General features: G+C 39.1%; 1 long non-coding RNA gene across 1 annotated transcript; it reads left to right on the top strand.

Moving 5' to 3' along the window:
• Positions 1 to 843: 843 nt before the first annotated feature.
• Positions 844 to 20286, top strand: LOC310894898. The gene is made up of 4 exons (XR_014580271.1): positions 844 to 2404; positions 11267 to 11409; positions 14222 to 14356; positions 16460 to 20286. It is a non-coding gene; the product is annotated as an uncharacterized lncRNA (long non-coding RNA).
• Positions 20287 to 22135: the final 1849 nt, after the last annotated feature.

Below are 22135 nucleotides of genomic sequence, written 5' to 3' on the forward strand. Positions count from 1 at the left end.
AATGATGCAGAAAGCCCATTATAACCTGTTCTTTGCCACTAACATAGTAAATTCATAGGTGAATTACACTGTTTTTCTTCGATCTCTGAAGTCTGTAAATGTGGAACAGCTCAGAATTTTATACAAATTCTCATTTTCTTAAAATGTAGTATCATGAAATCACAGAATGGCCGAGCGTGGAAGGGACCTCTGAAGATCACCTAGTCCAACCCCCCTGCCGAGCAGGATCACCCAGATCACGCTGCACAGGATGGCATTGAGGTGGGTTTTGAATACCTCCAGAGAAGGAGACTCCACAACTCCTCTAGGCAACCTGTGCCAGTGCTCTGTCACCCTCACATGTAGTAGCACTTTGGAGAGAAAGTAAGGCACATAATACAGATATTTCACACCTACCTTCCATTTGCCAGTCTAGACAGTCTTTTAATGGAACATGGCAGTATTTAATAAGAATAAGAGAACTTCTTCCTAGGATGACTTCATTCTTCATATTAAATATGAGGATGTTTAATAACCACGGACACTTAGAGTTCTCTTAGATATGTATAAAGAGAACATTTTGGTCAAGACTTTCTGAATGTACATGTTTCAATAGAAAAACTGTCCCACAGTTTTTGTTTGATTGTTTGTTTTGATTTAATTTAATTTAACTTAGTTCTAAGCAGATTTACTTAAAAAGTTCTAGAAAGCCAATGTGTGATTCCCTCTATCTATAATTAAGTTCATTTATTATCTACTGATGCAAACAGAATTACAAACTTGCTTACGTGAGAGAGAAGGCAATTTTGTCCTTATGGCAAGATTCTGTGTAAAGAGGGAAAAAAAACCAAAGTAAGTCACTTTCTTGTGCTCCATTTTAGGTACTTAATAGCTCTATTTACCTTATGTTTAAAGACAGCTTATAACACTTGTTTATGACCAAAGTTTAAATCATACATGACATGCTAGTTCTTTGAGACAGAGATAATACATAAAACCTCATGATACAGCCTTGTTATTTTGTTCTTTCCTTTTTAACTGTTACTTTTTTGTCTCTATTGACTGTTGTAGTAATCCATAAATATATGTACCGCTGTTTTAATAATGTAGAAGATTTACTTTCTAGCTAAGCCATTAATATGCATCATCAACTGTTTTTCAAGAACATGACTAATACATCAACAATAGTGGGTTTTATAACCTTGTCATTCACAGGGAGGTAATATTCAAAGTAACTTGATTTTCCAGAGACTCACCTTTAAAGTAATGATTAAGGGCTTTCAAAACCCTGAATGGCTGTCAGTATATAAAAGTTACTTCTACAGAAGATCAGAGGAAAAAAAATATTGAGGCATGCTTTTTTTTTTTTTTTTTTAAACAGCTGGATATCTCCGTGATCAAATGTAATGTCACATTGTCGAGGTACGGGTAAATACACATGCTCCAAGGTATAACTTAGTGAGTGAAGAACCATAAAGGAATTTCTTACTCATGGTCTGCATTAGCTACTCAGCTGGTATCTTACCAAAATGGTGTATGTCCAAATGAGCACACATAGAGAATCCCAAGGCTCGTGTTACAGAACATGGAGCATTGGGTTTATGCAGCAAGGTTTAGACATTGCGGGGGCTGAAGGGGTGGCCTCTGTGAGGCCAGCAGCTGCCCCATGTCACACCAGAGCCAGCTCCAGCCAGCACCAAAGGGGGACCCGCCGCTGGCTAGAGCTGAGCCAGGGAGTGACGTTGTGTGGGCCTCTGGGAGAGCAGACTGAAGAAAGGAAAAAAACCTGCTGTGCAACAGCAGCTGGGAGAGAAGAGTGAGAAGCAGCCCTGCAGCCCCCAAGGTCAGTGCAGCAGGAGGGCAAGAGGTGCTCCAGGCAGGCAGCAGCAGTTCCCCTGCGGCCTGTGGAGAGGCCCCTGGTGGAGCAGGCTGTCCCCCTGCAGCCCACGGGTCCCACACGGAGCAGATCTCCACGCTGCAGCCCGTGGAGGAGCCCCCGGTGGAGCAGGTGGATGTGGCCTGGAGGAGGCTGCGGCCCATGGAGAGCCCCCGCAGGAGCAGGCCCCGGGCCGGAGCTGCAGCCCGTGGAGAGGAGCCCACGCAGGAGCAGGGGGTCTGGGGGGAGCTGCCGCCCACCCGTGGGGGACCCGTGCTGGAGCAGTTTGCTCCTGGGGGATGGATGGACCCCGTGGTACGGAGCCGTGTGGGAGCAGTGCTTGGAGATCTGCTGCCTGTGGGCAGCCCCCGCAGGCTCAGTTCGGGCAGGACGGCATCCCGTGGGAGGGACCCCACGGGGAGCAGGGGCAGGGAGGGACCGTGAAGGAGCGGCAGAGATGGAGCGTGAGGGACTGACTGCAGCCCTCATCCCCCATCCCCCTGCGACACTCAGGAGGAGGAGGTAGAAGAGCGTGGATGAGGAGAGGAGGTGATTTTAGTTTGCATTTAGTTCTCACTGCTCTAGTCTGTTAGTAGCTGGCAATAAATTAATCTTCCCTGTGCTGAGTCTGTTTTGCCTGTGATAGTAACTGGTGAGTGGTCTCCCTGTCCTTATCTCAATCCATGAGGTTTTTTTATCATGTTTTCTCCCCTGTCCTGTTGAGGAGAGGGAGTGAGCTAGGAACTGTGTGGTGCTTGTCTACCTACTTGTGTAGGTGCGTGTCTGACATGCATGTCACAATGCATGTCAGAGGAGTATGATGCAGTAGCTCTCATTCTTACAGAAACACTTAATTTTCTGTTTTGTTCTTGGTGTTTGTTTTCTCCCCAGACATTTTATACTAGAATTTGCCCTCTGCTAACTTTATGACGGTGCTTTGAGATGATCTGCACAATAAGGAATGTTGGAGCTGACGCAGGACCACAGTATTGTTATTTCCCATAGAATCTAGGAACAGCGAGCAAAGAATAGATCCTACTGTATTCCCATCCATTTGGGAATCTAGAGAGCAACCATGCGTTAGATGTGTCAGTGACAGTAAGTGTGATATAACAGAGAGATATAAAATAATATAGGTGGGTGTGACTATACTTTTATAAATACAATCTAGAAAAGACAACTAACACGTGAAAAACGTGAGCTTTTGCAAAACATTATTTATCATTTCCATATGATGTTTTATGTGTTATCAGAAACAGAAATGGTTAGAGTATTTTGATTCTGTAACTAAACAAATAAATTTGATAGGCAGGGGATGCAGAAAGTTTTTTTAAGTTTTGATTCAATAGAAAAGATTTTAAAAAAAATCAACAAGTGTTATCAAGTTAGATCCTTCTCTCCCTTCCTCATTTAAATTAAGGTCCAATTTCAGTGGAAAAATGTTGCTTTCAAAAGGGAAATTGAAAGAAAATATTTAAGAATTCATGTGTGTTATAAAGACAACTACCCAAGCAGAATTCCGTGCAACATTTTAAAACAAACATTATTAGCAGATGACTGGTATGTTGCATTTCCTTCCCAGGTACAGATAGCATTTTTCTCATCACATGGCAAGAAATGATAAAATTTCTTTTTTTATGTTTCTACAAATCGAAATTCAGTACTGGAAATAGAACTAAATACAAGTCCACAAAATTTGTGATGTTTTGGCCTTTGACTTGATTATCCTGACAAGATGCCATTGTGCTTGACATAGTATCTCATTAGGCACAAAGACAGATTTGCATGTAGGTAATACAGAATTTTGTTCATTTTGGGGAAAGGCATTATTTAAAGGCACAGAAAGCAAAAGGACTTTTCCACATTGCAGGAGGTCAGGTGAGGAAAAAGGTGATGTAAGTTTTCTGCAGAAGCAGTTTGAATGATAAAGAGCCAATGCGTTGATAACAAGACGGACTATGGAGACATTTAGGAAACCTACCACTATAACCCATGGCTTTGGAAGCATAAACACAATCCTCCTCCCAGTACTCCCCAGAAATTGAATGCAGTGGGAAATCTCAGCAACTGCTGTGAGATAAGTATCGTCTAGAGAACTGGAAGATATAGGAGAAAAGTGATGAAGCTACATAAAATTTAAAATGTAGGCATTTTGCTATAAATGTGTTTTCTAAAGATCATAGAGAAGATAATCTTATTCAAGGAGGCAACTTTCTCTGAGCTGAGAGCTTAAAAAGAGCAGTTTTGTTTTTCTGCTTTATCATGCACCATCTCACCGCTTTAAGCAATAATATGCCTCAGATGGGCTTATATGTTAAAAAGAAAAAGGGAGAATGAAAAATTTCCCTAGCAACAGAGGCATAACATATAAAAACTGTCACACCTGAAAATACTGTGACAAAGACATAGGACGGTGAATCTGAAATTATTACATAAAACTTTGCTCTATCTGCAGATGTAAGCGGTTCACAAGCAGAAGGCAGCTGCTGAGCTATCTACTCTACATCTTTGTTTCACCATCCCACTGCTGCAATGTGATAGCTGTTCATATTTGAAAATTCCCACAGTAGAGTACCAAGCATGTGTGTCATTGTAACCAAGACAACACTATGGTTACTAGGGGAATTAAAACAAAACAAAGAACTAAACACCCAGGACAAAGCAAAAAGCAACAAAGCAAAAAAAACGCAGTCAACCAGCCTCAGTGTTCAACGTTTCATAAGTCTTAGAATTATGTGTATCACATAATTCAACGTCCTAGCTCTTTTTCAAATAGCATTGTTCTTTGCTAAACCTCCTAAATTCACAACAGATTTTTGATCAGTCTTACACTGAATAAAATGAATTGCTCTGAGAGATCTAGCTCTCCCATGAGTGCACGTCCATTAGTGTTCTAAGTCAGATCGGATGGATCTTTGGAAGCATCCTAGTTGCTTCCACTGGCTGTGCTTCCGTTCACATTATGGAGTGGTCTCTGAATGCATGGACCAGAGTTATTTCACTTGACCTTGGATGGGAGGATGCAACCCAATAAAATACTTAACGCTGTTCAGACACCAATGGAACAGGCTGCCCAGGGTGGTTGTGGAGTCTCCTTCTCTGTAGACTTTCAAAACCCACCCGGAGGTATTCTTGTGTGACATGATTTAGGTGTTCCTGCTCCGGCAGGGGGATTGGACTAGATGATCTTTCAAGATCCGTTCCAATCCCTAACATTGTGTGATTCTGTGTGTGATTCTGTGACTTCAGCCCATGGGCCCAAATGAAAGCAGATGTGAAATAAAGCTCCTGCAATGTAGTTGGTATGACCTCAGCCACAACTGCTTTTCTCTGCAGATCTCTCTTCTTGGTGTTGCTCTCTTTCTCTGTGGATAAACTCTATTAAGCTTTGAAATGAGAAGTACTTCAGATAGCATGCTCTTTAATGTTACTTGTGTTATGTGGCTGCTATTTAGCCACAGATGACATCTTGTAAGCAGCTAATAGAAAATATTTTTCCAGAAGTAACCTTATTAAACCAAGAGCTATCAGCCAGCTGTAAAATGTACTGTAGTAAAATTCAGGATCAACCGGCTTATAAAATAAGCAGTTACTGAAATCCACATCTCTCACCGTTCTACTCTGTGGCTTGTAAGAAGTGAGTTGATGGCTGACCCCACCCAAATTACTAGAGATAGGGTACACTGCTGAAGGTGCCAACACAGTTTATATTCTGAAAACAAAACAACCAAACAACCATAAAACAGTGTCAGACAGTTCTTATTTAGAAGTAAAGCTAAGTCACAGTAACTACCTACACTTCAGTAGTAAAAATATTACAAAGATGTAGCATTAATTGAGCTTTAGTGTGATAGAGAAACCCAAATGAAAAAGCTCTTGAGTTTTTAAAATCAGCCAAAAGAGAATGAAGATATAAACACACAGACAATAAAGCACACAGATAAATATGTGTTCTTTATTGCTTCTTGTAGAAATGCTATGGAATAGAATTATGATATTTTGCCATTTGTGATATCACTTGAAATTATATAATTAACATTTGACCCTACATTATCGTAAAATGTCCTTTATTTTTATTTCCACGAATGGTCCCATGACACAAAACCAAAGAGAATTTTGATCATTTTCTTTGAGAAACTGAAAGTTCAAAATGAAAATGGCTGTTTCCTTTGTGGGTTTCTGTTTCAATAGAAAGTCTTTTCTATTAGGTTTGACTTTTTTCTTTTTTTTTGGCTCCTGTTGTAATGTGGATTTTTCATTAAAACTTAAGTTATTTTTTCAGAGGGGAATGGTAATCTGGCTGCTGTCCAGTTATGGAGAAATAATATTCAGGTAATCAAATACCACAGAGATGTGTCTGGTCTATGAATAAAACAGAAAGGCTGGGAAAAGAAAAAGTATCTGTCTCCTCACAAGACAGGCACCTAAATGAGGAAGTCCTATTCTACTCAGGTGTGCGTGACAGAGGTTATCACCACAGCCAGGCAGATTTCTTACAGAGCAATGCAGTTCCAAACTGGATTTTAACAGCGATTTCTTAGCATGTACATGTGGGTATGTGTACTTAAAAAAAGAAATCTCAGTATCAAGGACTAATAACCATTTTAGTTTTCTAGTTGGCTAATTGGAGCAGTTCAGGACATTTGGAAAGGAAATTCAAATAAAATTACTGTCTCTGTTAATGGTATGGGATCTAATATGTCATCTGCAATGAGTTTGAAAAGCTCTCAACTTCATTAAGACTTTGCTCAGCAGCTATCTAGGAATAACATATTTTTCTGGCTTTGTTCTTGGACATGCATCTTTAGAGGGAAGACATGCCTGTCAAAATACTTTTTCTTCAAAATCGTATTCAGACTTTCACATCTTTTATGATGAGATGCTCACCAGGATCTTCAGTGCAGCGTGCTGCAAACATGGATCTAGAGTGTCCTGCATCTGTAGGGTCAGTGAAATAATTTTTGGCTCTACTCATGACTGGCCAACAAGAATAGACAACAAACAAAGTGACTGTGTCCATTTCCTTCTCGTGGGTTCAAGAATGTCTTTTGCTTGTGTATGAGATGGAGTCTGTTTCCCTTTAATATAAGGCAAGTTAACTTAATTCATTTATGCAAAAACTGTCTGTGGATCTCATCTCGTTGTGGAGGAGTACAGCCACAGAGAGCCAGTGCTGCTGCCTTGCAAAATAATTCATGGAATGTCCAACGCCCATTTATGGATTTAGGGCATCCTAAATAAATAAAGGGGATACTTTATGGGTAAGATGTCAAAGGTGATTTTACAGTTCTTTCCTCTAAATGGAAGCCACACACAAGAATGTCTGTGTGTAAAAAGTCTAAACCAGAGTTAATACTCTCCAATCTTCCCTGGTCCAGCCCTTTCCCCTTGGGATGCCAGTAGCCAGTGGAGTTGCTCCATTTGAGAACATCACAGGATTTTATTGTTCAGTTGAATTCAGGAATCATGTCTCTGCTCACTCTGACTTGAGGACGGTCACATAAAACACGAACCATTCTATTTTTATTTTAAAAATACCTTACATACTCAAGCAATGGAGTGGAGTTCTTTTTTTTTTTTTATTGGTCAAGAGTAATGAGTTGTCAGCTTCCTCCCCACTATTCCCTTTACATACATCATCTTTCATAAGAAGCAGCGTTGCTGTGACATTTAGAAAATGTTGTTGTAGTGCATGTGTATGTATTTTTAAAGGGACTAACATTCATGGAGTAAGATTGCTTAAGCAATATGAACAAAGCTCATTTATTTATGTGCACTTTATATAGCAACTGCGACATATGTAAAAATTATGCTTCATTTCATTATATATGGTAGAACACAGAAAGAATACTTTCTTTTCACCACTGTCACTTGACTGGAATTACTATACCCAGTCACACAGAGAACTGTAACTTAGTGCTGAAAGGTCATCTTTAAAATCTTGGCCATGGCATGGACAGCAGACTCGTATCACGGTGAGTGTGCTGTGGAAGTGTTTGGAAACTCCAAGAAGAGGGCTGTGAACTTCTCCCATACTGTGGGGCAAAGTCAGAATGACTTGTTGCATGCTAGTATGCAAGGAAGGGGGATAATGAGGGACCCACCAGGGACAACTGGGAAGAGTACTAGCCAGAGGAGCAGTATCTTTGATAGAGCAGCACTGCGAGGAGCAGATGACTAAGAGAGAATTAATTTTGCTCTGTCTCAGGGCTCATGAAGAAATTCCTCTGCACTTACCGGGCAGATGTACTGTAGGCTTGAATTTTGAACCAAATCTCTGTGCAGCAAGTTACATTGCATTTTAGGCAGTTGCCTTGAATCATGTGCTTAAATTCCTCTCTGCTAAATTCAGAACTGAAAGATAGGGCTCTCCTCCCATACAGGGTCCAGAGTAGTACCTCACATTCAATTTTCTTGTCCTTGTACCTGCAGAAAAAAATTACTTAAAAAAGTAAAATGACACCTCCCTGCACATTCTATACACATTTCTCCCCCATCACCCAAATGATGCAAATAAACCTATTTGTTTACATTGCACATATAGCTGAAATGGTAGGGCAATAGGGAGTTAATTGAAGAACTTTGCAGACAATGCAGACCCTTATGAAAAGCAACTCATCCATTAAATTACTTGCAAAGAAAATGGTAATGGTGATTGGAGTCCTACTGGAAATAAAGGCCAAATGAGATAGAATGAATAATTCACAGGATGTATGTACAGCATCATATTTTCCAGATTCTCTTGTATAACTAAACCAACATAAGAGGAAAAAAATACAAAATTACTAAAGGAAAAAGTGTTAAAAGGAAAAGAAAATGAAAAAAAGATTCAAACATCTCTGAGAAAGATAAAAGCAGGAATGACAGCAGCAAACCAAACAGCATTTCTCATGGCTACTGCTACTTTAACACCTGACAGATCAGATATATCATAGCTTATCTCTGAACCTAAACTTTTTCTTCTCTTTCTACAAACACACAAATTTCACTACATCTACCATTTTAGGAGAAAGAAATTGAGGCACAAGAACGACAAATTGTTCAGTGGTGCCAGCTTCTTTGGGTAAGAGCCCATAGGAAGGTACAGGCATCTTGACTGTCTGGCAAGTATCTCATTGCTCAGATCGTATTTCCCTGCTTCAGGAGTGGAGAGGGGCAAGTAAGGAAGGAGTGAAATCCTACTGCACTGATGTACTCTTGTGCAGGAAAGGCTATGGGACTGATGTGGTTGTGGGGTGCAGGGATGGGTCATGGACAGTCTGTGCATTATCTGGACTGCTGCTTTGTACAATACCACAATCTGCAGAGGCCCCTGGCTTGTAGGAGGGATGGCTGCTTGTAAATGCGGTTGGAAAAGCCAAACATTTCGGGAGGCAAAAGTCTTCATGAAGCCAGAAAAGAAAAGGTTTGCAGATTGTATCTCTTCCCTGCCTTTTCTCAGTACTTGCAGTACAGAACCCTGGATACAGAGAAAGAAATGTAAAAGAACTTCATCCAGTCTGAATCTGACAATAAAAAAAAGATGACTGAGGAGAAAGACAAAAGAAAACCATTTTTTTTTTGTCCCTCAATTTTTGAACATTACAAAAATGTCGTAAATAAGGTAAGGTATTCCATGTTCAGAAAGTCAGGGTTTGCCTGGGGCTTTCATTATAACATTGCTTGAGGGAAGGATGAACAAGATGAATAATTAACACGTTGGCATGTTACTTTGGCTTGAGAGTAATGCTGTACATAATAGGTGTTAGCATGAATTCAGTCAGATATTCAGAATGCAAGTATTGCCACTTGGCTGAGATAGGCTTATTCACTGGGGGTCGTTTAACATACTGGGAGTATTTGTTTGCAGATGGATTATCTAGAAAAATGTGCAAAGGACTCAGGTGGTACTCTATGTGCTGGTCATTACCTATGACTACACACACACACATACATAACTTTCTGAATAATGCTATAGGAAGAGATGTCAGAAAACCAACACCTTGCACAGAGACAATGAGCAACTTTTAATCATGTTTATGCTGACATTTCTTCTGTGCCAGACATTTCTGACTGATACACATGAAATACTGCCTGATATTTCTTGATCCAGTGCCTCTCATGGGACATGGAAGTGTCTTGAGCACCCACTTGTCTGAGTGCTGAAAACTTGAGACACTGGTGAGAAATGAGATCAAAGAGAAGCGTCTAAATTGCCATTCACTAAATAAGTGTAAGGAAATAAAAGCTGTCATGCTGAACTAAAGTAACCATTTCCCTGAAGGTGTCCACTCATTTAATTCTATATTGGGAATGATAGGCATAAGCTGTCCAGCGGGTGATAGTGTAGAGACTTCAGACAAAGATTATACCTCATGCTCAGTAGAGCCTTGGTGACCCTATCCATTGTTAATTCGCCCAGTCCCTTTCCAGAAGCCACTTTTTTATTATCTTTTCAAATATCCTGTGGCAAAGATTTCCACAGAGTTCTCTACACATTGTGAATATGCAGTTCTTTTCTTTTTCTGTAACCTTGTTGCCTAGTGAGTCATCAGCTCTCCATTGGTTCTTGTTTTATGAATTCTATAATCTTCTGATTTTATAGACCTCAGTCACTGTAAATTTAATTTCCAATCATCTATTTTCCATGCTGAAGAGCTAATCTTGCTATTGTTTCGGAGTCCCCAAAACTCATTTGTCTTTTGATCGCTGACCTGATGTCAGTGATCTGGAGGCTCCCCCAGCCCTGCCTGTCCCTACTCAGGCCCACAGGGATCCCTCAACCTGCCCGTGGTGCAGGACCCCACACCAGCACCCGTGGCTGTCAGCCCCCACCTCAGCAAGGCCACAATAGGGCCAGGCTCCAGCTCAGTCTGCCTTTGCCCTTGTCTGCCCCTGGCCCCAGCTCATAGCTTCTTAAGGACCCCATCAGCAGGACCCAGGCTGTTGATGACCCTGTCACCAGCACCCGTCACTGCCTGCCCTATGCAGGCCCCGGGGCACTGCCCCTCAGAGAGGGCATGGCCTGTGCTGGGATCACCCTGGGCCTCTGTCTCCCTGGCCCCAAGGGGCAGCTGCTCCTTGCTGTGGTTGGCAGCTTACTTATTTGGGCAAAACCCAGTCCAAGAGCTCTCTCCTACAGTGGTAGTAGCTAACTTAGTGCCCATGGTTGCATTTAAGGTTTTTCCCCTACCCTCTGTGCATTAGTCTACATGAATCTTAAATAATTTGCCAGAACTCACATTTTTTTTTTCTCAAGTCTTTTTGGTGAAATCATAAACATTTAATTTTGTTTTAGAGACCCAAGTCATTCACCAATTCTCTTGAAGCTCCTCAGTCAGTTATAAATATAAACTGAATAATTTTGTACCAGCCACCATCTCTGTCACCTTGTTGGTTTTTCCCTTTACCTGAGTCTTGTTTTCTCCACAGGGGGTCCCCCTGTTTTCTTCCCACCGCTGAAGAAAGAGTAGAAAAACAAACCTTTTGTACCTTATTTCTTCTGCCCTCTGTCACCCATGGAGTTTCAGCACTGGGAACTGAGATTGAAATATCACATGCCAGCAAAGAAAAAGGTAACATTTTTGTGCTCAGAAGAACAGGAATCGCTGTAATAGACTGCTTTGCTTTTTAGCAGTATTTTTACTCTCTCTACACAATTTGGCTTAAACACATCAGCTAAAATATACAGTTGATCAGTGCCCATAATCTTAATTTAGATGTGCATTACGCTATTTAAGAAGCTGACAGATTTTGACAATGCCTACAAAATTTCCTTCAAGAAATAAATTAGGTTTCAGCACTTATGTCATCAGTAGTAATGTGAAAAACATTAATTGTGTCTGATATTTTTGTGGATATGGCCTTTTCCAAGTTTCCTTGCAGCTGTGTGAAGATTATGGCAATTCACATTCTCTGGTCTTTGACATGTTTTCCAATACTTCCAAGGTGATTTTAGCAAAATTTCATTTCAGGTATTTCCTATATTGTGTATAGTCCTTTCTGGAAGAAAGGTGATAAACAAGTATGTCAGCTGCCTTGTAGCACATGAAAATATTGTTAATATTAAGAAAAAAGTATTAAAATTAAATGTGAGGCACTTCATTTTGTGACTGTGATGTACTTAACTAAATCTCAATGTCAGAGCAACTCTAACTCAAACTTTTTTAAAGAAACCTCCCTTCACCAATTGAAGTAATAACCTGAAGTTACTCCTGATCTTTGTGTACACGGGACTTGTAGAAACAAAATCACTCCGGCTATGTATGAATGGACAATAATACCACATACAAAGTCCATTGGAAATTAAAAACATTTACAGCATGCAAGACAGGAAATTGGGCCTATGCATTCAAGAAAGAGATAATATCCTATGATTGCTTCTGTAGAAAAAAAAATCGTTCTACATAATCCACCATTTTCTATTTAAAGAAACTAAATTATATTCAAGAAGAATCGTTACTCATTTTCTATATATACATGTGTATAAATATATGTAGGTACAAAAAGCAGCTTGAAAAGTTTTTTCCCAAAGGGTTTAAAGAGTGAGTTTGTGTCATTGCACCACCACTCCACCACCAAAGCATAGAATGAAGCATAGAGACGCTGAATGTAGAAGTGACTAAAGAACCCAAACATACAAACCATAGAAAAAAAATAAATTCATGTCATACAAGCAGATGTTTTACGGTGGAAGATCTGGGAAAGCCTGAAGATGAAAGGAAGGTCTCCTTTTTGGTTTAGCTCCAAGAGAAAAGATTAGGGTAGATGAAAAACATAAGGACCTTCCTTAACAAGTATGGAACCTGTCAATTTCATCAGACCATTACTTGAAATATCATGCAGGAAAAAGGAAACAACAAAAGTAAAGACACTAGAATAAGGAAAAAGGCCAACTATGTTGACAGGCAAACAAAGAAGCAGATGTAAAAGCCTGAGTGAAAGTACTATTGAAATGGAAAATGAAAAAAAGAACACTTTTTGGGTGGAAATTTAATTTATATTTTATTGGCAGTAGTGCTAGGCTGGATCTTTGAGTCATGCATTCCCTTGTGTACAGGCTTAGTGATCTGCCTAACAGTGCAATATAAAATTAAGTGGGGAAAGGGAGAGTACAGGTCCTCCTTTTGTTACTTGCCTTCCCTCAGCAATATTTTTTGGAGGTATAGCAAAAGGAAGAGTTTACTTGGTTCCCCATAGAATCACAGAATCACAGAATCACTTAGATTGGAAAAGACCTCTGAGAGCATCTGGTCCAACCTTTAACCTAGCATAGCCAAGACCACCATTAAACCATGTCCCTAAGCTACATCTACACATTTTTTGAAGACCTCCCGGGATGGTGACTCAACTACTCCCCTAGGCATCCTGTTTTAATACTTCACAACCCTTTCAGTGAAGAAATTTGTCCTAATATCCAATCTAAGCCTCCCCTGGTACAACTTAAGGCCATTTCCTCTTGTATTGTCACTTGCTGCTTGGGAGAAGAGACCGATCCCCACCTTGCTACAGCCTCCTTTACGGTAATTATAGAGCGTGATAAGGTCTCCCCTGAGACTTCTTTTCTCCAGGCTGAACAACCCCAGTTCCCTCAGCCACTCCTCACACGACTTGTGTTTCAGACCCTTCACCAGCTTCGTTGCCCTTCTCTGGACTCACTCGAGCACCTCCATGTCCTTCTTGTAGCGAGGGCCCCAAAACTGAACACAGTACTCGAGGTGTGGCCTCACCAGAGCTGAGTACTTGGTGTCACTCTCTTCCCTGGTCCTGCTGGCCACGCTATTTCTGATACAAGCAGGATGCCATTGGCCTTCTTGGACACCTGGGCTCACTGCTGGCTCATGTTTATCCAGCTATGGACCAATACTCCCAGGTCCCTTTCTGCCAGGCAGCTTTCCAGCTAATGGAGTGTGTAGTCCAGTAAGGACATCTCTGGCACTTTGATAGCCTTTCACATGCAACCTGATAACTATCTTCAAATCCTGTCAACTGTCTAAAAAAAGTGTGTAGAACTAACTGAAAATCCATGTCAGATGGATTAAAGAGAAGTGTCTGAAGCAGACTTGAAGAACAGTTTTGCCCATCTTGTCTTTCACTGCTTACATATAGACTCTGCTGATTCACTTCCTAATATAATACAACATCATCTCTAATGTAGAGAAGATGCAAAAGCCAATGAAGATGAGAAAGGAATGAAAGGTTAACAGACATAAATACCATAGCTTTCTTTTAGACTTTTGCTTCTCAAGACACATCAATGTTTTAAACCTGGATTTTGCTTAAGCAAACAAAAAACACACACCAAAACCTCAACCACTGTAGTCTGAAAGGTTCTCTAGAATCAATGAAATACGTGAAGCCTGATTGCATATATATTTGTGTGCTCAGATTCTGTTGTGTGCCTTGTGCTTCTTTTTGGGTTGGATGCTTCTGAGAGAGATGAAGAGCGGGCAGCTGGTGCTTGAGGAAAGGCAAGATTTCAGATCTGTGTCCTCCACTTGGTTGGGGATATTCATAGTACAGGTAGGAATGCAACATCTTTTGTTTAATTTGGTTATAACTGGCAGTGATTTAACTGTCACTGGTTAGAAGAGGCAGACTGACAGGCAGCCGAAATGGCTAAAATATAGATTTTTTGGGCCACTCTGCTTTGGCAAATTGTATAGCCCTTGAGCGTCTGGGTGCATTAGCATTAGCATTTTAGTTCAAACCAGTTGAAGCAACCCCCCTCTCTATCCCCTGTTCTGGATGTTGATTTATACCATGACATCATCTTGGAGCGTGCAGAGCAGTGGTTTCTTTTTGGATGAAACAAAAAGGGAAGGAGGGAACCTAATGCACCACTAGCTAAGGAGAAGTGTATTCTGATCACAGGGGAGTGTAGAGCTTGCGCCAAATCAAAGTCATCAAACCTGTACAGTGTTGACTTCAGGTCCTTGGCACCAAAGCATTGTCTGGCTTTCCTGATGTATTTCTACCATCCCACACTACTTCCTAATGAAAACACAGCTACAGCAGTGCAAACCACCCAGGGACTAAGGTCTGTCCAGGTGCCAGTCCAGTTAGCCTAGCATATGGAAAAAAAAAAAAGCTAAAAGGCTACACTTTCCTTCTTACTTGTGCCTTTAGGCAACAGAGGAGAATTAAAGGAAAACCTGAAAACAGATGTTCTCCACGCCCTCACTCATACCATTTATAGAGTCCTGTTTACTCCTAATAGCCCCACTCATACATGTCAGCTTACTGTGTGCAATTAAATCATAATACATATTTCAAACTAAATTGAGTCATGATAATCATTCCTTTTGGTAACCAATGCTAATTACCTTTTAGAGAGTTTACCCTACCAATGGATGGAAAATATATATGCAATTGATAACACTTTTGTTGACTAAGTCATTTAACTGATGGCAGTGAAATCTAAGATTGGAAGCAAACCATGCCAGCCAAAATAATTATTGCCTGCTCTAAGTTTTCCCCCCAAAGGCCACCTGCATAATTTATGTGATATATTAAACTGTGCATATTTTAAAAGAGTTTAGTTACATTTTCAGAGTGACCTATTCAAATCAAAACAGTATTTTTCTAACTCTGTATTATAAATGTCATATAAAATGTGTTTTTATAATTTAAAAATAAAATTATAAATGGCAGTCACCTAAAGTGAAAGAACAAAAACAGAGATACACTGGAACTTAAACAGCTTTGTTCTGACTTGTCTAAACTACTGCTGTGTTTGACTTGGATCGTCTGTTTGGTTTAAGGGGTATACTTCAGCATTTATTTTTTTTTAACATTAACTTTCCCTGATGGCCTTTTAGGCAATACAGTTTTGCCACACAATTTTATAGACTCTCATGTGAGAAGTGCTACTCTGCATTGATATACACTCCTGCTCACTTATCCCAAGTTTAATTTTACAGTAATGCAGAGTTATTCAATATAAGGTACTCTGCAGAGGCTTCCTCTGCAAGGGCAATTGCTAAGTGGACAATAATAAAAAGTGAAACTGAATATTCAAATCCTTCCATGAGCTTTCACTGGCACTCATTACAATATTTAAAATGTCTTTCTTCTCTTCTCCTTAGAGCATATTCTTACTGTTGCTTCAAATTTGGCATCTGCTTTTGATCTAAGACAGATTGCTCTTTCTATTTCTTTGTACTAATGATATCTCAGATGTTACTCCCATAGAAACTTCACTAATAAAAAAATTGTGTATGCAGCAGGAGTAATACAAAATTTTAGTTGCAACAGATATAAAAACTGAATATTAAAGAGACCTGATGATCTGATGATGGTACTTATATGGTTGCTATACATAACCATTAAATTTGGGTCTGCCATCTTGAAGCATTTTCAGAAAGAACTATTCTCTGTCTGATTATTTTCTATCACAGTGGCTTTAATGCAACCTGGAGGTGCTCAGCACTTTTGGAACAAAAGCCCATAGCTAAATACAGAGTTAAGAATCTGCTGTAAGCATCCAGGACTTTCTATGCTCTAATCAGTTTTTATATGTTATATGGTTGAAAACAAGTATGGCCAATTACAATTTATTGAATATCACAGCCAAGCCTAATCTGTCAATATATGTAAAAAAATGTTTCCATTTTCATGTTTTAGATCATCATTTATTTGCCACTGGAAAGTTGATATGAAGAAGCAAGCAGAACCTTGCCCAGTTAAAAATATATGGATCAGGAAAATCAAAGAAAAAGAAAAGGTCTTCTTAATTTCTGTAATTAAAGAGAAATTTTATTTCTTAAAGTGCATGAATTTCTGAAATAGAACATGAGTTCCAACATAAAAAATCCAAAATCCAAATTTACCAATACATTTGGTAAATCCAAATGAATTTATTTCAAAACTGAAATAAGTTACTTTGGCACATTGCTTTCCTACCACTGTAATCCTGGAACTGTCTCATATGTATTTGTGAGCTGAACATGCTGAGGATTATGGTCCCCTGCGTGGCTGAGGAAACAACCTAATGGAGAGAGCTGTGAATGACAATGCAGAACCACAGTGCCCATGAGGCATCACTTTAAAACTAAGATGTAAAAGTGTATGTATACTTTAACATATATAAATATATATATATTACCAATGACATTTGCTCTTTACTGCTGAAATTCAAGGGTTTTCAGAATCTTTCACCTTGTCACATCCAGGCTCACTTTCAGTGGAGAACTGTAAATCTTTCTGTACAGGTTATGATGCCTCTTTGTGAATAAGCATGTAACTAAAATTCAGATGATTGGTCAGCTTTGGACTTCTTCATGGTAAAAATCAAAACACGATAAAACTGTCCAGGGAGATTTTATATTTTATTTTTCATGTTCAGCCAATTTTATGAATCAATGAGGTATTTATGCTACAGCTTAGCCATACGGCACTCTACCTCATCATCTTTCTAATGAGAATTGGCTGTTAATATCTTCTTTTCATTTCCTTACTCTTTGGCTAGCTTCTATTTCAAAATAGAAATCATCTGTGACCTGATGGTCATCAAATTTCTTTAATAACGTTTGAAGAACTGAAAAAAAAGCTGAACAGATTCAAAAGATTACAAAAGGATTAGTCTGTCCTCATACACTGGTTAAACTTTACAAAGAATTCTGAGGAAAGCTGGAGAACAGCAGTCCTTTTGGCATGATTTGTGCTGTTTGATGACATAGGTTTCTCTCAACTTTCTTGTCTTGAGTTTAGACCTTTTAACATGACTACCTGTTTTAGTTTTTATTTTCTGGTGTTCAGAAAATTGAGAGAAAGAGCAATAACTGACATTTATACCTTTGGAAAAAATTAGGTTTGTCCTTGACCCACGAGTGGTTCGATGCATTGTAAGAAACAGACAGTTATCATCTTTTCCAGTCCTTCCTTAGCACTATATAAGTATTTTTAGACACTCAGATTCATTCATAGTGTGAATGAATTTGGAACATTGAGGCTGTTTCTGGAGACTTGAAAAACAGCATTACTGTAATCTTCGTTTTCAATAAAACTAGTCAGACAAGAGGATGATTACCATTTGAAAGCAGTAATGAAGCAGTGAATTAATTTTATGAAAATATGATGGACTAAACTTTGACAATGATCATTGTCAGCAATACATGTAGCTGGTTTTAGTCTCTGTTTTGAATATATTTTTATTTAACGAGGATAAAAGAGCTGCCTAAAATTAATTTTGACATAGAACATGACAAGATAGCAATCTTTGCAAAACTCATAATTCTCAGGGAAATTGTTAGCAAATTATAAACATAACGCAAAATATCAATGGCTATGATGTATTTTAAACACAATTATGTTAATAAAGTATAATCAAATATATTCAAGCAGTAGCAATTACTAGTGCATATCATTAAATCATCTACTAATTAATCAAAAGCAATAATATGGTTTATTTAATAAGTTCCAGCATTTCTCTTTGAAGATGTGTACAGAAAAATAAATGTCTTATGTCTGATGAAGCAGGAAATGATTCGATGAGACTAGAGCTTCACAGGAGTAACTTAGAACCTCTAAGATATTTTTATTTAATTGTCACTGCTGTAATAATTTTAAATATCACCAAGCTGCTGGGAGCAAAACTTGCAATGCAAGGACAGGAATGTAGAAGCTGCCTTTGAGTAGAAAGCAGTTCATAACAGCCAATAAATCACAAAAGAGAAGAGGTCTTCTCCAAAGCCTGAAATTATAGAAAAAAATCCTATTGATTTTGGGGAGCTGCATATGGGATGAGAACACTCAGTACCAACAGATCTGAACTTGTTTAGCTTTACTACATAATTCAGTAGAATTACGTAACTGCTCCATCTGGCTAAATACCTTGTAGATAGTGTCTGGTATTTTAAGAATCTATCAAACATTTTTCTCTGTCATCCTTAAGTTTTCTGCTACACATACAGAATACGTGTTGCTCTTATCCTTTCATGTGAATATCTCTTATCAGTTTCCTTATTTCCTGTGTGAAAAAGCCCATTCCATCGAGGTGCAATGATCCTACTGTAATGAAATAAAATATTTTTAGTATATTAAACTATAAGTGTAGCATTCCCTAAAGACTTAGAAAACATCCTTCAAACAGCACATTAGTACAGTCAGTGCCAAGTCTTTTGACACAGCTTCATTTTCCTCTTAAAGAAGGAAATACATTACATTTCATTGCTTTATGAATTTTGTAGTGTTTGAACTGCCGCTTCTATAAATGTTATATTAGCAATATTTGTTTCAAAAAGGGACAGCTTGTGCAAACCTTAGGGAGAAGGAGGATTAAGTGATATTTCCACAAACCAAGACAGCAGCGTTTTTCCAGAGAAGGAATGGAAAGTGGGGGGAAGACAAGAGCCAACTTCCATTTCTCTTGAAGGAAATACTGGAAAGATTTGCCATCTGGCACGTCAAATGCAGAAAATATCAGTTGATAAAAGGTTGTAGTCAGACTGGCCAAATTCACTGGAGCTCTACAGAAAAGACAATAATTTCAGATTTAAACCGCTGTAAGGCTAGAAGCATTTCATATGGAATTTATTTGACCCTAAGATCAAATCAGCTAAGGTAGAAATAAGGAAAGGAGAACTTGAGTTTCCTTGGACCTTTATTTTTAAAATAAAGCAAAAACGTGGCCTTGCGTGTCTTCTTCATTTGACCAAGACAGCCAGAACAGTCAGGGTTTCAGGCTGAGTTTAAAGGAAAGAGAGCATCTTGCAGCAGAAAGGGAGCTGATGTCGAATTCCTCACAGTGTTGCAAACTTCTGCTCCCTAAAAGGGCAGGTTGTACAGTGTGCGGTTTGCTACCTGCCATGGGCAGCTTTTCTGAAGCGTATCATTGTTACCCACTACATGAGACAAGCTGTTGTTTTTAATTCTGATGTACCCACTTGATTTCATCAGAGGTATAAGGCAACCCTGATGGCAGTAGGGCTGCTACGCTCCCACCGGAGCAGCCCGGTCTGTGGTGCCTGTGAAGCAGAGCTAGGCTGAGCCACGGACCAGTTTGCAGACCTTGCACAAGATTGGTAAGACTCTTGCATTCATCTTCTGATTTTCCTCAGCAACCTGGCTGCCATGGGAAGCTCCTTTCAACAGTTGCTCAGGTACGGAGGCCAACACACAAGTCTCCTCTGCATGCAAGAACCTGATCAGGCTGAGGGAGACAATGACCAAACTATCGCCTCTGGTACGGGGAATAACTGCAGTAGTGTGCCCAGGGTAGGACAACAATCTCTTGATAAATTTCTGTTTTTTCTCCTCTTTGTGAGTGAATAGTGTTAGCGTGCTTTAATTCTCTCGTGTCACATGAGATGATGCAGCACAACTGCAGGGAGAACATGCACGGTTCATGCACATGACTTGCACATAAATATCATTATGTGTATTTATTCTTATTACTCAAATAACAGCTTCTGTCTGATCTTGAAACCTTCATAGTTATGTGAAGTAATCTTTAACCTAAAAAGAAGAGGTAACATATTTGGCTTAGAGATGTCAGATGAGCTCACCACAGAACAAAGTAAGCTAGCAATTACAGCAGGAAGAGAAAAGGAAAAGAATGCTTTATACAAATATAAGGCATTTATTTCTGTGAGTAACACATGTCTAGGAATAATAATAAAAAAACTCAATCATTTGATGTCTCAGTAAAAATAAACAACACCATTAAAATAATGTGATTTTACTGCTGTCTGGGAGTTAAAGACCCCAGCACCCACAGTTCTTAGGGAATTCAAACAGGACGGGTTACTAAATTAAAAGCAAATGTTGCTACTGCCACGTTATGCAAATGAAAAAACAAATAGTACTTTCAGTAAATAAAGCTAAAATAGGCACATTCTTAAATGCAATTAAAATATGATCATGTTTTTTATCTTTATGGCAGAAAATCTACAGACTTGCATAAATTAATCTATACACAGACACTTGGGCAAGAATTTTGTGCAAAGGAAGGATTTTTTGAGGGGGTGAATGGAGGAAAATCTTTTGTGTCATGCACTGATGTTCCTGAAACTTGAAAGCATACAGGTTTGACAGTTCCTGAAGCCCAGAATATTATGCCTGTCGAATGCTTCCACTCATCTCCTAGGCCACTCACTGTTTTCTGTACCTCCATCTATAATAGCTACCTTAGGCAAGTCAGATACAATATGTTGTCAGACAGCCTCCAAAACAAATATATAGATAAATAAGTGCTTGGGTTTCTCGATTCCCTAATGGATGTAGGCACATGTAAGAGTCCAATGTTTTATCTTGATTTTCAGAAACAAATTCAAAGGAATTCTGGCAACCACCAAATACATTTTTGGGAGCTGTTACTTTGCTGTAGAGATGAGCCAAAGTGCAAATCTGGATTTAGAGGCTCAGGCATTTAGGGCACTGTGCTTGTGAGCAGGTTTCACACATTCCAAGGAAAGAAGTGAACCAGAGAATCTGGGTTTAATTTTGGGCTTTGGTTCCAAGCTCTGCTCAGCAGCTGAAGGGAATGGGCTCTCTGCTTAGATTATTACAATGACAGCATCATTATGAAAGAAGCTTTCATGCCTCCCTTCAGCTTTCCTCTGACCTCCTCCTTTCTTCATTCTTTTCCACTTTTAAAACCTAACAGTGGACAAATATATTTTTTCTTCTCCAAATTCTCCATAGAGCCCAACGTGCAAGCATACACATTTATATGCAAATCAGTTATATTAAAAATGCTGTGTGCTTTCTCCAGGACCCTACCAGAAACGGAGCATTTATGCCTCAGCAAGTAATCCTCAGTTAAATATTCTTGTGATTTTTGTATTGTGACTGAAGTGAATTACAGAGGATTGTTGAGGGTGAGAAATGACCTTTAAGCCCATAAAGAACATTAGAGGCTGATTGTTGCACAGCCTTCCAGGATAGTAACTAATTGCTTCCAAAGCAATCCTAGTGCTTCTGCATTTTTTTTAATTAATCTTGTCATTTTATGAGTTCCTTATTCTTTGATTAAAACTTTTGTTCCCCGTCTCAATTAACTTTCTTTTTTTAAATATTCCATGTTTCTGTTTTAATTCCATCATCCATGCTATGACTAAAGATGATGCATTATCAACATTAACTTATCATACATCGTTTAACACTCAAGACAGTTTCCTTCTCTCTTTTATGAATACTCCCCCCCCCGCCCTTTTTTTTCCTTTTTGTTAAATATTATGAATAAATAAGTTTTCAGTTTGGCCTTATTACTCTAAAAAAAAAATAAATAAAAATTGGATTTTTTTTTTCCTTTGAAGACCTCATTATCACCACTGGCAATGAAAAGATAGGGACAGAAAT

Source organism: Anser anser (genome assembly GCF_964211835.1).
Source record: "Anser anser genome assembly, chromosome: 1".
NCBI classification, from domain to species: Eukaryota; Metazoa; Chordata; class Aves; order Anseriformes; family Anatidae; genus Anser; species Anser anser.